We start from the raw sequence: 15,378 nt of genomic DNA on the forward strand, positions 1-15,378 counted from the left end.
AGGCTCCCTGCATAACTTAGTGCTTTGCCCCCCCTCTGGCTACACCACTGCATTGGCCCCAGGCGGCACAGGGGCCAGGGTCGCCACTGCACGCCAATCTCAGGCATCTGCCTTGACATTCCGTTCAGCTCCAAGAGCAGAAGGCACTTTGGCAAGGGAAAGTGGGGGGGGGGATGAATAGTGGGGGGGGAGCAGCAGCCACTATACATCGAGTGGGAAAGAAATACGGAAAGGAGACTGTTTCAGGCTTCTCCCCCCCCCCTTGTGGCCTATTGGACGCCACAAAGGGGGTCTGGAGCATTTTAAGTCCTCTCCCCCCCCGTGGCCGCCCCCTCGGGCTAAAGTCCTTGGCTGCTCAATTAAACCCAGATGAGGACGATTAATAACGAAGTAATGACAATCGGTGGGGCATCACACGGCCCAGCGCCCCCGATGAATGGGAGAGGCCGGCTCAAAGGAGAGTGGTCGGCGGCCCTTTTCAAGCCCCCCCCCGCCTCCCTCTTTTCTCCCCCCGCTCTCGCCTCCGGGCTGAACCGGCAAATCAAGCGCGCTTTGGTGTCTTTGTCGCCTCCGGAGCGGCTCAGTGGGGCAGAGGCAGCCGGAGGGGCTGCCTTCCCTTTGACTGGGGGGGCGCTGGCGCCACGCAGCCCCGACGGGACGGGCTAGCCAAAGCAAAGGCTACAGCGGCGCAGCAGCAACCCAGCTGGCCGGAGCGGGACACTGGGGCAGCCCCTCCAAGGGGAAAAGGGGGTGCAAAGCACTAGGTTTTGCAGGGAGCCCCACTGCTGCACAAGCCCCTTCCCCCCCTCTGCTTCAGAGTCATTTCAGGCCAGGATGGCCAGGCGTCCTCTTTTTCCAGGACATGTCCTCTTCTTTAACCTCAGGTCCTGGGAAAAGCTGAAATGTCCTCCTTTTCGCTGTGAGCCGGCCCCTGCAGCCCTCAATTATATGCAATATAGCTTTAAATTGAAGAATAATAGCCACATAAAAACCATCTACCAGTGTTTTCAGCTTTTATTTTGTCATATCCTACATTTTCCTTGGATGTCCTACATTTTTCTGTGCCTGGTCCTCTTTTGTGGTTATGACATCTGGTCACCCTCTTCCAGGCAGTGGGGGCAAAAGCCCTCTTCTCTGGGTCTTCTCTGGCATTTGCTTCCATTTTGCTACACCTCCATCCAGAATGGCTCCGAAGGAGGGGGGCCCTTGCATGTCATGATGAGGCTCCCTGCCAACTTTGCACCCCCTCTAGCTACACTACCGCTTCCCCCCTCCTTCAGAACAAGAATGGGAGCCAAGCCACCACCCAGACATTATGCCTCCCCCCTTTCAAAGACACCCCCACTCCAGAGATGCAGGGAACATGCCCTTTGGGGAGATAGATAGATAGATAGATAGATAGATAGATAGATAGATAGATAGATAGATAGATAGATAGATAGATAGATAGATAGATAGATAGATAGGGGAGCATTTAACAAAATGATGGATGCTGGGGAGGGCATGAATTGTTTCTCCCCTGGTTCATAATAACCCTCCTCCAGGTCACTGACAAAAAGGCGGGGCTCCTCACAGTGCCCAAAGGAGCTCAGGAAAGCAGCCCAGATATGGAGAGGCAAGCCACCATTGCTGTCCATTGCTGGAGAGGAGGCAGGTTTCACCTTTGAGCCACAGCAGCTGAGCAAAGACTCTGCCTCCACCTCCAGAGCAGTTTAGCTGGGGTGGGGGGACTAGACTTTGCATGCAGGGCAGCAGACCTGCTGTCTTTGGGACCTTCTGCTAAGTTTCTCAGAGGCATGTGCATAAGAACTTAAGAGCCCCACTGGATTAGGCCAAAGGCCCATTCAGCTTCCTGCATCTCACAGTGACCCACCAGATGCCTCAGGGAGCACACAAGACAATAAGAGACCTGCACCCTGTTGTCACTGCCTTGCACCTGGCATTCTGAGGTAGCCTATTTCTGAAACCCTGTACCATTCTGAGGTAGCCTGTTTCTGAATCTCCTGATGGGAGATTGTACATTCCCATCAGGACTTGTAACTTGTGTGGACTTTCTTTTCTTCGGAAATCTGTCCAATTTCCTTTCAAAGGTATATAGGCCAGATGTTGTCACCACATCCTGTGGCAAGGAGTTCTAAAGACTAATTACATGCTGGGCAAAGAATTTTTTTTTTTTATCTGTTCTAACTCTCCTAAAGCTCAATTTTAATGGATGTCACCTGGTTCTGGGGTTGTGTGACAGGGAAAAGAGCATCCCTTTATCCACCCCCTGCATAATTTTGTGTATCTCAATTAGGCACCTTTTTTCTAGACTGAAGACCCCAAATCCTGTAGCCTTTCTTCATAAGGGAGGCGCCCCAACCCAGTAATAATTTTGGTCAATTCCAACCATGACAGAATCCCTGGTAGACATTTCATGCAATGATGCTCTTCTTCAGGGACATTACCTTCTTTGGAAATCCCTTTTAATTTAGTCTGTTGGCCATTCCTTCAGAAGGGTTTACAGGGAACAGAAGATACCCAGGATTGAATCTCAAATCCAGCAGAAGCCAAGCAGGTGACTTGCCCCAGAACTACTACAGCCCCTCCCTTAAGCAAACCACCTGTCCCCACCTTCCATGCTCCTAATTGCCACCTCCAAAGCTGCTTTTATGATGGATGTTTTCCTGCAGTATATAGCTGACCCCAGTGGCATAGCTAAGGGGGTGCGGGGGGTAGCAGTTGCACCGGGCATCAAGTTTTAGGGGGGCAACAAGCTGGGCTTGACACTAGTGACCAAAATTGTGAAAATCTTGGTATGTATGAATAATACCATCATGTTATATATCATTGGAAAGGTAATTTAATGCAGAGTTCAATGAAATAAACTGCACTGGAATATCTATATTCTATCAAAAGTTATGGCCAATTAACCAGAAAATGAAAACACAACTGTCTTGTGGAACAAAAAGTGGATTTTCTTAACTCCAAACCGACCTATGAGACTGATTGTTCTGAGTGCCAGTGAGAAGTTATTATGATACAGCATGGAACCAATAACCTTTTATTTATTTCCTTAATTAAATTTGATTTTATAATGCAGGGGGAGCTACAAAATCTTCTTTGACCCTGGGTAGCAGATAGATGCCTTAGCTATGCCATTGACTGGGGGGAGGCAGCAGACCAATTGGGTAGTGAGCCGCTGGGGGTAGGAGGTGGGTTCCTCCCAATTTTCACTTTTTAAAAAGCCTGGGTGTGATGTCATTTCCAGTTGTGACATCACTTCCAGGGCAACATTTTGAGCTTGGCACCAGGCTACACGATCATTAGCTATGCCACTGGCTGGCCCCTTAGAAGCTACTGGGTACTTCCTTCTAAAAAGCAAAAGAGCTCCTTGTGCTCAGTAATTTCTGGTGTTTGAAGTTTTTGGAGGTCTAGGAGATCATTCAGTAGACCTTGTAGCTGGGTTGTGGTGTTTCCGGCTGCAGGTGGGTCTACTACAAAGCAAGCAACACCTATTCTGCGCATAAGAAGTGACATGTCAGGAATCAGGATTCTAGCCTACCCTCCTCTCACTGGTGTACCTAAGGCATCTGGCACCTGGGTGCACAAAAATTCTCAACACTCTCCCCATGCCCCCCAGAACACCCCCCACCAAATTTTTAACACCCCCATACACTATATATTCATACACTGGGTACCCTGAATGCAGTGAGTCTTAGAGTGCAATCCTGCCCTTTGAATGGGCTGGCGCAAGTCCATCACGCTGGCCTAAGAGTGTCACAAACTGTGCCATAAAGCACATTCACACTCTCCTTTAGAGAGGCAAGGACATGCGCCACTGGCCAAGGCTGCATCCAGCCCCAGAGTGGTGAGTTTGCACTGGCCTTGGGAGGCAAGTGCGGAGGTTTGGGGGGGGGGAGGGAGGAAGACAGAATGAGGGCATTTCTGGGTGAGGAGAGGGCAGCCAGATGGGTGCACATGACTGTGTGGGTCGGTGGGCAGACTGGATATGGTGCAGGCCACTTGGCCTGCTGTAGCATTTTGGTGCTACTTGAGGAGCAGCCTGAGATGTTGCGTTGGTGTGGCAGAAAAGCCATGGCAAGAATTAGACAACAGACACAGGTTTCAGAGAGGTTGAAAGTGCTGGAAACAGGAGCAAGAATGAAATCAAGGGAGAAGTCAAGTGCTCTCTCTCATTCCTGACCCAGCCTTTTATTAAGTCTCAAAACACATGATATAAGATTACGTAGTTGGGAAATTTCCACAAGGATGCTACTTTTCATACTGGCTGTCTACTAGCTAGTTCTAGCTTCACCGCAAACACATTCCTAGATAAGATTCTTCTTCCTAGCATTCTGCTGCTCACAGGCACAGAGTTCAATGACCCAACATATTTTCAAGGGCAGTTGAGTGTGCCCAAACTGCGCAGGTGTGCCTGACTTGTCCTTGATGCCAAATATGCTAAGACATCTTACCTCAGTGCCTGGGCATATAATACTACAGCCTGCCTCTTCCAGTGCATGTTGGGATTGCTCTGTTAGAGGTCTCTGTAAAGCACTTCTGGTTTTCAGTGACACTTCAGTGAATTTCAATTGTGACAACTTAAACACGGGCAGCCAACAGCAGGATGACAACATGCTGTGTGAGTTCCCTGTAAAGAGTGAGTGAATTAAGCTCAGCAATCCCAGAATAAATACCCCATTTTGAAGAACCCTTGGATCTTGGACATCTGCAAGAGGGATCTGAAGGCCTTAGGAGTGGACCTCAACAGGTGGGAAACCCTGGCCTCTGAGCGGCCCACTTGGAGGCAGGCTGTGCAGCATGGCCTTTCCCAGTTTGAAGAGACACTTGGCCAACAGTCTGAGGCTAAGAGGCAAAGAAGGAAGGCCCATAGCCAGGGAGACAGACCAGGGACAGACTGCACTTGCTCCCAGTGTGGAAGGGATTGTCATTCCTGAATTGGCCTTTTCAGCCACACTAAACGCTGTGCCAGAACCACCATCCAGTGCGCGATACCATAGTCTTCCGAGACTGAAGGTTGCCAATATGATGGATCTCTCGGTCTTCTAGGCTAAAGATACTTTAGTCCTCAATGAAAGCAGGCAAATGATGGATGTAGACATGTTATCTTGCAATTGTGGAGGAAGTGACTGGCAAGTCAATGCAGAATTTTAAATGATTTTTTAAAAAGACCATTTCCTTGGAGAAAAGCACTGTTCTGAGAATGTGCATTTGATTAAAAATCTACATTTTTGATGAAAGTCATAGATTTCAATTGATTAAAAATCTGCGATTCTGGGTATTTGATTAAAAAAATCTACGATTCTGGGTTTTTGTCTTTTTTAAAAATACTTTTTGATGTTTTGGTTCAGGCTGGACTTCAACACCTTCTGTGCAGGGGTGTCCCTTTTGGAGCATATATGCAGCAGCTTGAGGCCATAAAATATCTCCTGTTGCTTCGGATTTCTGGTCTTCTTTTGCCTAGAGTCTGCAAACTACCATTAGAACGGAGCCCAGGGCCACAGGAAGGAATAATAATGAAGACACACTCTGTTTAAAGAGTATCTATTCTCCAACCCTGAGCGCACCTCAACAACAACAACAACAAAGGCTGCAATCCTTTCCTGAGAGTAAGCCCCATTGAACAAAATAGGATTTATTTCTGAGTAGACATGGTTAGGATTGTGCCCAAAAGTACCCTATAGATTAGAAAAAGGTTCCAAGCAAGCTTTCAGCTGACCTTTTTTATTTGAGAAGGGGATTAAACACGGGATTATTTCATGAGGATCAGTGATCATCAAAGCAGCTCAATCAGATGCCACCATCCAGTTGGTTAATGGAAGGTAAAAAGGTGGGTTCTCACCCCCTTTTTCAAGTATATGTTTATGGGGGATATGGACATTCTAATTGTTTCAGTGGTGATGAATTATGATGATGATGATAATGAATATTTATATACCACTTTTCTTCAAGGGTAATTCACAAAATGGTTTACATAGTAAAATAAATCAAATGGTTCTCTGCCCCCAAAGGGCTTACAATCTTAAAAAAAAATATAAAAGAGACACCAGCAACAGTCACTGGAAAAGACACCATGCTGAGGTGAAGAGAGACAGGGCACAATCCTAACCAGGTCTACTCAGAAGCAAGTCCTATTTTGTTCAATGGGGCTTACTCTCAGGAAAGTGTGGTTAGGATTGCCGCCACAGTTGCTCTTCCCCTGCAAATATCGAAGACACCACTTTAAACCGTGCCTCTTTGCCCAGTTAGCAAAACCACCAGTGTAAAACGAGTGGGTGGTAATTGTTCAAGAACAGACATGTAGGGAGAAAGGTAGAACTTGAAATAACTGCTTTTGAGGCAGTATCTCAAAGTCTGGGGAACATTTTGGTACATTGATCCATATTTCCTCTTTCTCCTTTCCCTCCCTTGACGTTCTGGCCACTATTGAACCTATAGCCATGACTTCCTCAGAGTAGGAGCCTCTCTGTTTGCTATGTACTGTGCAAAGCAGTATATTCCATTAGTGGTGCTATCTAAAATTCCTACTCATTTTACATTCATTCATTCATTCAGCATATGTAAAGCATCACTTAAGCGTGTGGTTGGTCTGTGGAACTCCTTGCCACAGGATGTGGTCACGGCATCTGGCCTGGAAGCCTTTAAAAGGGGATTGGACAAGTTTCTGGAAGAAAAATCCATTAGGGGTTACAAGCCATGATGTGTATGTACAATCTCCTGATTTTAGAAATTGGCTATGTCAGAAAGCCAATGCGAGGGAGGGCACCAGGATACAGGTCTCTTGTTATCTGGTGTGCTCCCTGGGGCATTTGGTGGGCCGCTGTGAGATACAGGAAGCTGGACTAGATGGGCCTATGGCCTGATCTGGTGGGGCTGTTATGTTCTTATGTGAAACTCTTAAAGAATAGTTCATAACAACATCAAGGTGAATCACTGCAAACCCCCCACCCCCAACTGGGAAAAGAACTCATCATAAATACAATTATGATATTGGTCTCAAGGCCTTTTTTACCCATACTGGTGCATACGGAATTATTTTTTAGTGTTTTGCAATTGTTGATCTTCAGCTGATTCCTGCTGAACCTGTTGCGATCTCATCTCCATCTACTGTAAAGTTCCAGCATGATCACCTTAACATTTCACATAATGCTCAGGAGAGATGGTATGTGCTTTCAGTGCTCCTCTGTGAAGGAACCTGGTCCAGAAATCCTAAAAGGAGGTGGGGAATGGGGGAAAGAAATGTTCACAGCTCTACTACGGTCAGCGGCACCTCCTTGATACCACTTGTTTTATAGCTCTATAAATCAGGCTCCCAGGAGCAGTCGTTTTGGCTGCTTCTCTAAGCACATCCGTTTCTTGTAAAATACAGATTAGGGGGACTAGCCCTGGCAGAATTGGCTCCCCCTGAACCCAAAGGGACCCTAAATCAAAGAAAAGGAAGTCATCAAGCACCTGCGAGGTCCGGCTTTTAATTTGTTTAATGATCTTTAATGAACTCAAAAAACTTTTTGTGATGCTGTCGGCCTTGGGCAGCCTTATTCAGAACTTGAGTCAAAGTGCTAGAACTGAAAGGGATCTCTAGAGCAGTGTTTCTCCAACCATCGGTCGGGACCCATTAGGTGGGTCCCGAGTCAATTTCAGGTGGGTCCCCATTCATTTCAATGTGTATTTTATTTTTCATAGACTTGATGGTATGGTATGCGACTGCATTTGGGGAAATGTTACAGATCTGTTCTTTTAACAGGCAACTATGAGTATGCTTTTAATCATCAGTGGTGCTTACTCCTGGGTAAGTGTGGATAGGATTGGAGTATTTGGGATGTTTGGGGATTTTTTTAAAAAGCAGATCAGTAACTGCTTGGGAGGTGCTGGGTAGGTTCTTTAAATTTTTTTTAAACTTATACTTATTGTATATTTTATACTTATTGTATACAATAAGTATACAATTTGTATACTTATACAATATTTTATACAATATTGTATACTTATTGTAACCTAAACCTTAATTTAGGTTACAAACCTGTCCACACTTTCCTGGGAGTAAACCCCATTGACTATAATGGGACTTACTTCTAAGCAGACACTCATAGGATTGGGCTCTTAATTTGATATTGTCATATGGGGGGTGTTAAAAAGTTTCCTGTTTCATAATGTCAGCTCTGGACAGGACATCACTTCCAGGTTAATGATATCACTTCTGGTGGGTCCTGAAAGACTGTCATTCTAAAAACTGGGTCCCAGTGCTAAAAAGTTTGAGAACCATTGTTTGAGCCTCATTGAAATGAACAGGAGCTGTGTTATTGTTCATGAATATTGACTCTCAGGTCAATATCCTATCCTACACAAATGTTAAAGGAAATAGTTACACTTTGTAGCATGGGCAAGCAACACTGGGTGCCAATATACATCTATCAAGTTAAACAAGGATCAGAAAGGAACATCCATGAGTGTTCCTCATGAGTAAGGAGGATATGATAGGGGTGTATAAAACTAGTACAAGACTATTTGCATCCTGGATGGTTGTGCCCTGGTCAAAACATAAGTAAATAGCCCTGCTGGTTTTTAAACTATGTGCTTGATTTTAAATGCTTTTTAAAAAATTTTATACTATATTTTGTTTATCCATTTGGGTCTGCAAGTCACCTTCGGCTACTGGAAAGGCAGGATAGAAATGTCTTAAATAAATGAAATAAGTATTTCTTTGAAAAATGTATATGCTGTTGTAAAGCTTTAAATGTTTCGCACCAAAAATTAATAGAGAGTGATTGACAATAAAGCCTTGTGAAAAAATAACAACACTTAAATATCAATTAGGAACAGAGTGCTACAAGGAGGATCAGTGGTGTAGACAGAGGGGGTGCAAAGCACTAAGTTTTGCAGGGAGCCTCACCACAGCATACAAGGGGCCCCTCCCCCTTCCCCTCACCTTTGGAGCCATTCCAGGAGGTGAATGCCTGGAAAGGCCTGGAATGGCTCTGAAAGGGAGGGGTAGGTGCTGCTTGCATGCTGCAGTAAGGCTCCCTGCAAAACTTAGTGCTTTTCACCCCCTCTAGCTATGCCACCCAGGAGGATACTTAGTCTGCATTTTTTTGGATGCTTAGTCTGCATTTTTCTAGAGCAGGGGTGCCCAAACCCCAGCCCTGGGGCCACTTGCAGCCCTTGAGGACTCCCAATCAGGCCCTCAGGGAGCTCCCAGTCTCCAATGAGCCTCTGGCCCTCCGGAGATCAGATGCTGGCCTGATGCAAGTGCTCTCAGCTTGATGGCCAACTGTTCAACCTCTCATGTGAGCTGTGGGATGAGGGCTCCTTCCACTGCTTGCTGTTTTACATGTGTGATGCTACAGCAGCAGCAAAAGAAAGGCCGGCCTTGCTTTGTGCAAGGCCTTTTATACTTCATTACATCTCTGCTGTTTAAGTAAAGCATGGTTGGGTCAGGGGTGCCCAAACCCTGGCCCAGGGGCCACTTGCAGCCCTCGGGGACTCCCAATCTGGCCCGCAGGGAGCCCCCGGTCTCCAATGAGCCTCTGGCCCTCCAGAGACTTGCTGGAGCCCACACTGGCCCAACACAACTGCTCTCAGTGTGAGGACAACTGTTCTACCTCTCATGTGAGCTGTGGGACATGCTGCAGTAGCAGCGAAGGAAAGGCCAACCTTGCTTCGTGCAAGGCCTTTTATAGGCCTTGAGCTATTGCAAGACCTTCATTCATTCATATAAGTTCCATCTCTAATATATCCATTTATGTAAATATATTCAAATTTGAAATTAATTCTCCCCCCCCCCCCGGCCCTTGACACAGTGTCAGAGAGATGATGTGGCCCTCCTGCCAAAAAGTTTGGACACTGCTGTTCTAGAGTAAGTGCACTGCAGACTTAAAGAACCACTCCAAAATGATTAATGAGACAATATTTCCCCACTTTCTCCCAAAACGGACAATGGCTCCATATTTGTGAGCTCAAACTGAATATGGAAGTATCTATAATATAACTGTAGTACACCACCTGCTGTCCATATAGGGGTCTAGCTACTATAGACTCTGAGCAGAGGCACTAATAGTGGAAGTTATAACTGATTGCAGTTCTGATTCTGCTTTTCCTACCTTATCTGCTTATTGTTGTGCTACTGTGTTTTTTTTAACTTTTATTGGCTTCCAAATTATGGGTGCTTTACTATTTTTAAAATTGGTTTTAACTGCCTTGCGAGGTTTCTTAGCCTGAAAAGTGGGCTACAAGTCATTGAAATAATGGAAGGAAATAGGGACATCATTCTTTGCTGTACACACCAAGGACAGCTCAGAGCCCAGTTCAACTGAAGTCTTTGGATTTAATTCGATTCATCCCTATTAATTTCCTTTGAATGGGAAGGCTTTTAACAGGAATGCTTGACTCAGGCACGATTCTTGCTAAACTTTTTCCAGTGTGAAGATAAATACCCTTGTTGGAAAGAGTCGACAGCAGGGGTCTCCAAACCCTGGCCCGGGGACCAGATGCGACCTGCGGTGAGCCTCTATCCAGCCTGCGGCCAGCCTCTGATCCCCTGAGAGCCTCTGGCCCAGTTGACCAAACACAACCAGAGTTGTGCTTGTGGGGTGGGGGAATGGGAGTCCATTTAAGTGTGTGCTTTATCTCTTGGGCTGTGTTGGTTGTTGGAGAAATCCTTGACATTTGAGCCCATTCATTTATTCACTCATGTAAGTTCCATCTCTAATGTATTTATTTAAATTTTATATTTAATTTTTTTTTTTCAGGCCCTTGACACTGTGCCAGATATTTGATGCAGCCCCTCAGCTGAAAAGTTTAGAGACCCCTGGTCTACAGGGTACATATAATGTAGTGCAATGGACTTTGTAGCAGGCATTGGGGTATACTTTAGTTTGGAACTTGTAGGCAAGCCCTGCTTTCTTTTAATTTTGTATTACATCTCATGACTTTGGGAATATTTGATGATGATGTTGATGCCTGTTCTCTCTTTGCAAAACTCAGAAACTGAGGCCTGCTTTTGATACTAACTTTACAGTTGTGAGGCATTCTAAGAAAACCTGAATTTTCTTAGCCAGACCACTAAACGACCACTGCTGTTGCCAGTACGTTTTGCAGGCTCCTGAAATTCACCCATCCCAAACCTGAGAAAGATGCCTCCCCTAGAGCTCATAGTCAAGGCTGGAGGGACAAACTGGTGCCCAAGGGGGGGGGGAGATTCAGGTTCCGGCTGGTTCTGCAGCCCCTGAAACCAATTGCCCCAATGGGAGACCCTGGCCAGAACATCTATCTTACAATCAGTCCCACATCAATGATCCCCCACATCAACAACATCAGGACTCATTGTAGTAGACAGTGCCACCATCTGCATGAGCTGAATGACAGGTGGAAGTCCTGTGACTCTATCCCACTGGGTATACCTTACCTGTATACCCAACAGGCATTTGTGACTCTACCCCATTTGGTATACCTTACCTGTATACCCTCCCTTCATTGGACAGAGTAAATAAACATCCCTTGTGCAGCATACTTTTTGGATTCCAAACCTCATTCCAAACTAACTGGGGGGGGGTGAGATGTTACTTTCCACCCCTAGGATGAGGGCCTCCCCTTTTGGGGCAAGGTGGTGGGGAGATGTCACAGGGAGGCATGAATTTCACCCACAACTAGAGAACACAGAGCATGCAAAAATCACACATGGAATGGGGCATTGGATGATGAGAGTCCCACTGCCTCTTCCGACATGGATATGGGCGAGAACTCACTCAGAGTAGCAGGAATAAATATGTATCTGTGCTTACAGATTTCAAGTATTAGCAGGCACAGATATATCATGGCCATGGCAAAGTCTGGGAAGACAATTTCTAAGATGAAGCATGTGCCTCTTCTCAATATGAGATATGCCTTACGGAGCTCTCAGATGACTGGTTATTTTTGATGCCTAGTAATTTCTGAAAAGTTGAACAGAGACCACCAACTTACATCACAGAAGCCCACCTGGCAGCCACTAAGTGGCAGTTGCATTCAATCACCATCAGCTTGGGAGGCCACATCCATTGTGATAACTTAAGAGGCAAAAGATTCCCTATCCCATTACAGTTCTTCCTGATCCTCCTGCCCTCACTAAATTGGTTTCAGACTTTAAAGAGAGATTGACAGACAGATTGATAGGTGGTGAAGGCTCACGCAAAACTTGGGAATGCACATGGATTTTACAAATAACTTCTGTTCGTTCCTTTCTTTTTTTTTCCAGCAAAAATGTGTGCTTTGAACCAGCATCTAAATGTTTTTTAAGACTCAGAAAATGACTCCACCAGGTGTCTTCTTGGAAACTCCCAACTGCTATGAGGGAACTCTGATCATAGACCAGAAGGGCATCAAAGGGGCAAACTCCACTCTCTCCTTTACTTAACTACATTTTCCAATTAAACCTCCTAACTGAGTTAAGATTACTGGACATCCAGTGAACCCTAGGAAGGCCAGGCTATAGTTTCTTGAACCCGTGGACTGAGTAATCTGCAATCTCCCTATCATAACAATAAAGGGGGCAGCCAATAACAACCAAATTAATGTCTACTCTGAGCAAGGTAGAGCCCATGAGGAAACAGGTCAGACAGTGGTCTGGAATTGAGAGTAGAACCAATAGTTTGGGACTGTGGATCCACCCCAAGTTTCAGAACCAGAATCAAGAATTAAGGATGTTCAGGACCCTGGACAGGTCCCAGGAAACCAATTACTTGTTCCAACAAGGACCTGGTGGTAACGGAATCCTTATAGACTTCCTATACCTGAGGACCTGCCCTAAGCTTCATCCTCTGACAAGGAAAAGACAAGGAATCCTCTGACAAGGAATCCTCTGGCTTGAAGACCTCCCACTGCCTCTCTAAGAGTTGCAGGTGGGAAGCGGTGGGGAGGGGGGAGGAGTGGGAGACAAGGAGGCTGTAGGAGGGAGTCAATCTGGTGGTGATGTCCCATTGCAAAGCAGGAGTCTTAAATCTAAAGAGGATTTAAATCTCCTTTCTCCTCTGAAACTTCCCAATCTGCTGCCACTACCCCCTTCCTCCCCTGTGCTGGATGCAGTTTACTCCTTTTCCACAAGGCTACATCAGCAAAGGGAGGGGGGCAAGATAGGTTTGGTCTCAAAGTATGAGAGCCTATAAACTAAACATAAGAACAGCCCCACTGGATCAGGCCATAGGCCCATCTAGTCCAGCTTCCTGTATCTCACAGTGGCCCACCAAATGCCCCAGGGAGCACACCTGATAACAAGAGACCTGCATCCTGGTGCCCTCCCTTGCATTGGCATTCTGACATAGCCCATTTCTAAAATCAGGAGGTTGCACATACACATCATGGCTTGTAACCCCTAATGGATTTTTCCTCCAGAAACTTGTCCAATCCCCTTTTAAAGGCATCCAGGCCAGAAGCTGTCACCACATCCTGCGGCAAGTATTGGACCATCTTGTTTGTGAAAGGCATTCACCTTAGGTCCCAGGCTTCCACCTCCCTTTACGATGGAATGCTGCACTGATTTGACATGGTGCTACCCTATTCCCCTTTCAAGGTGGATTTTAGCTTTGTCAGCGTGAAGTGCACACAACTCTGGATGCCAACAAGGATGTTATTGAAATCTGGAAACAATCAGATTCTGGGACAGATTCTGCAGGTTTGATCATGTTGAATGTATTTTGGAATTGTGGGCATGTTGAGCCAGTGTAAAACATGAAGTTCAGGCCCATTTCCAGATTAACTTTTGGCAACACACATGCACAGTCATGATTTGTGTCACATTAATGCACAAGAATGTTCCACATTTGTACCAGGCTAAAGTACAGTTCATTCTTTATTCACAGCAGTTTGATCTCTTATCTTTTTAAACAGTTTTCAAACAATACCAGACTCCAGAGGAACTCTTGTTCAGTGGGGATGAATGAAGTCTGTTTCCCAAGACACCCATGCCTGTAAAATCATGTAATATCACCTCTTGGCACTTCTTTTTGTTTTTAAATTGCCAATTTGCAATCCTTACAGACCATTTCTGTGGCTGGAGCTGCCAGCAGCACAAGCATTTCACTGGTGGTAACTACTGGAAAAGTGCCATAAAGCACTTTCTGCACTACCTGGATGCTGGTGGGAAGACCAGAACCTTCCTGTACATGTCATTGGCTCTCCTACTGACCAGCAGAGCAGGTAAGTCAGCAGGAGAGGCAGGAGGGGTGGGGGAGAGCGATATAGGGCAGGGAGTGGCAAAGCTGGGTGGGGGGGAGGCTGCAGGAGGGGGTAGAATTGGCAACTGGATCCTATCCCCCTTTCCCTAGCAAAATTGCTAGCACAGGTACGAGGAGACCCACTGTGGAAAGTGAGGCTTAAGCAGGAGTAAGGGGATCCTTTGGGATCCTCCCAGTCACACTCCCCCTCCCAGGTTCAGAGCACCTGTTTTGGGCATGGCTGCACCAGCTTGGGGGGGGGGGGAAGGATAGGTTTGGGCTGTTATTCTACTTTTCAAATTCCAAATTAGTTCCAAATGACAGGATCAGAAGTACTGGCATGGCAGTTCTCTACTTGCTGGCAAAGATGCTCACAGGATGCCATCAACTGCTAGGCATCCATCATGCATACACCATGAGTTGTGAACATACATGTGCAGAAAGAAGAACCCACAGTACAGGAATGCTGCTGGAACAAATTAGACCCTTGCATAACAAGACAGATGGGCGGCAGACATCTGGAGAACTGAAATTTAACAGAAGCCAGTGGAATTCACTATGCAACCTCAAGATGATGATGATGATGTCATGCTCATCTTAGTATCATTATCCCCCTATTGTGGAGTAGGGGAGCACTGACCAATAGAGAATGGCTTGCCTATAAGGCCATTTAGTGAATTTATGATAGGGATAAGATTTGAACTGGAAAACCGAGGCCAGGAGCATGAATCAACTTTACCCAAGGTCTTGAGTCTCAGAAATTGACCTTCTCCCCCCCCTTTTTTCCCCCTTTGGAAGTCAAAATCTAAATGTCAACTCCCAATCTTCACTGAACTTGGGTGTTGGTTTTAAAGTTTTGTGATCTGCCTTCTTGCGTCTTTGGAAAAGGAGGTCAGAACTGTAGAAGAAAGAAATACAAGTTGTCTTGTACACAACTAAGCTGTTGTCCAACTAGCACAATATGGACTGCCCTGACAGGTAGGGATTCTCACAGACCAAGGTAGATGTCTTTCTCAACAGTGTTATCTAAGGTCCTGGAAACACTAGGATTGAACCTGGAGCCTTATGCATGGAAATCATGTGCTCTACACCAGCAGTTCCCTGACGTACTGGTGCTAGTCTATTGAAAAATGCAACAATCTGACACTTCTTACTTAGGGCACAATCCTAACCCCTTATGTCAGTGCTTTCC

Source organism: Tiliqua scincoides, chromosome 6, assembly GCF_035046505.1.
Source record: "Tiliqua scincoides isolate rTilSci1 chromosome 6, rTilSci1.hap2, whole genome shotgun sequence".
NCBI classification, from domain to species: Eukaryota; Metazoa; Chordata; class Lepidosauria; order Squamata; family Scincidae; genus Tiliqua; species Tiliqua scincoides.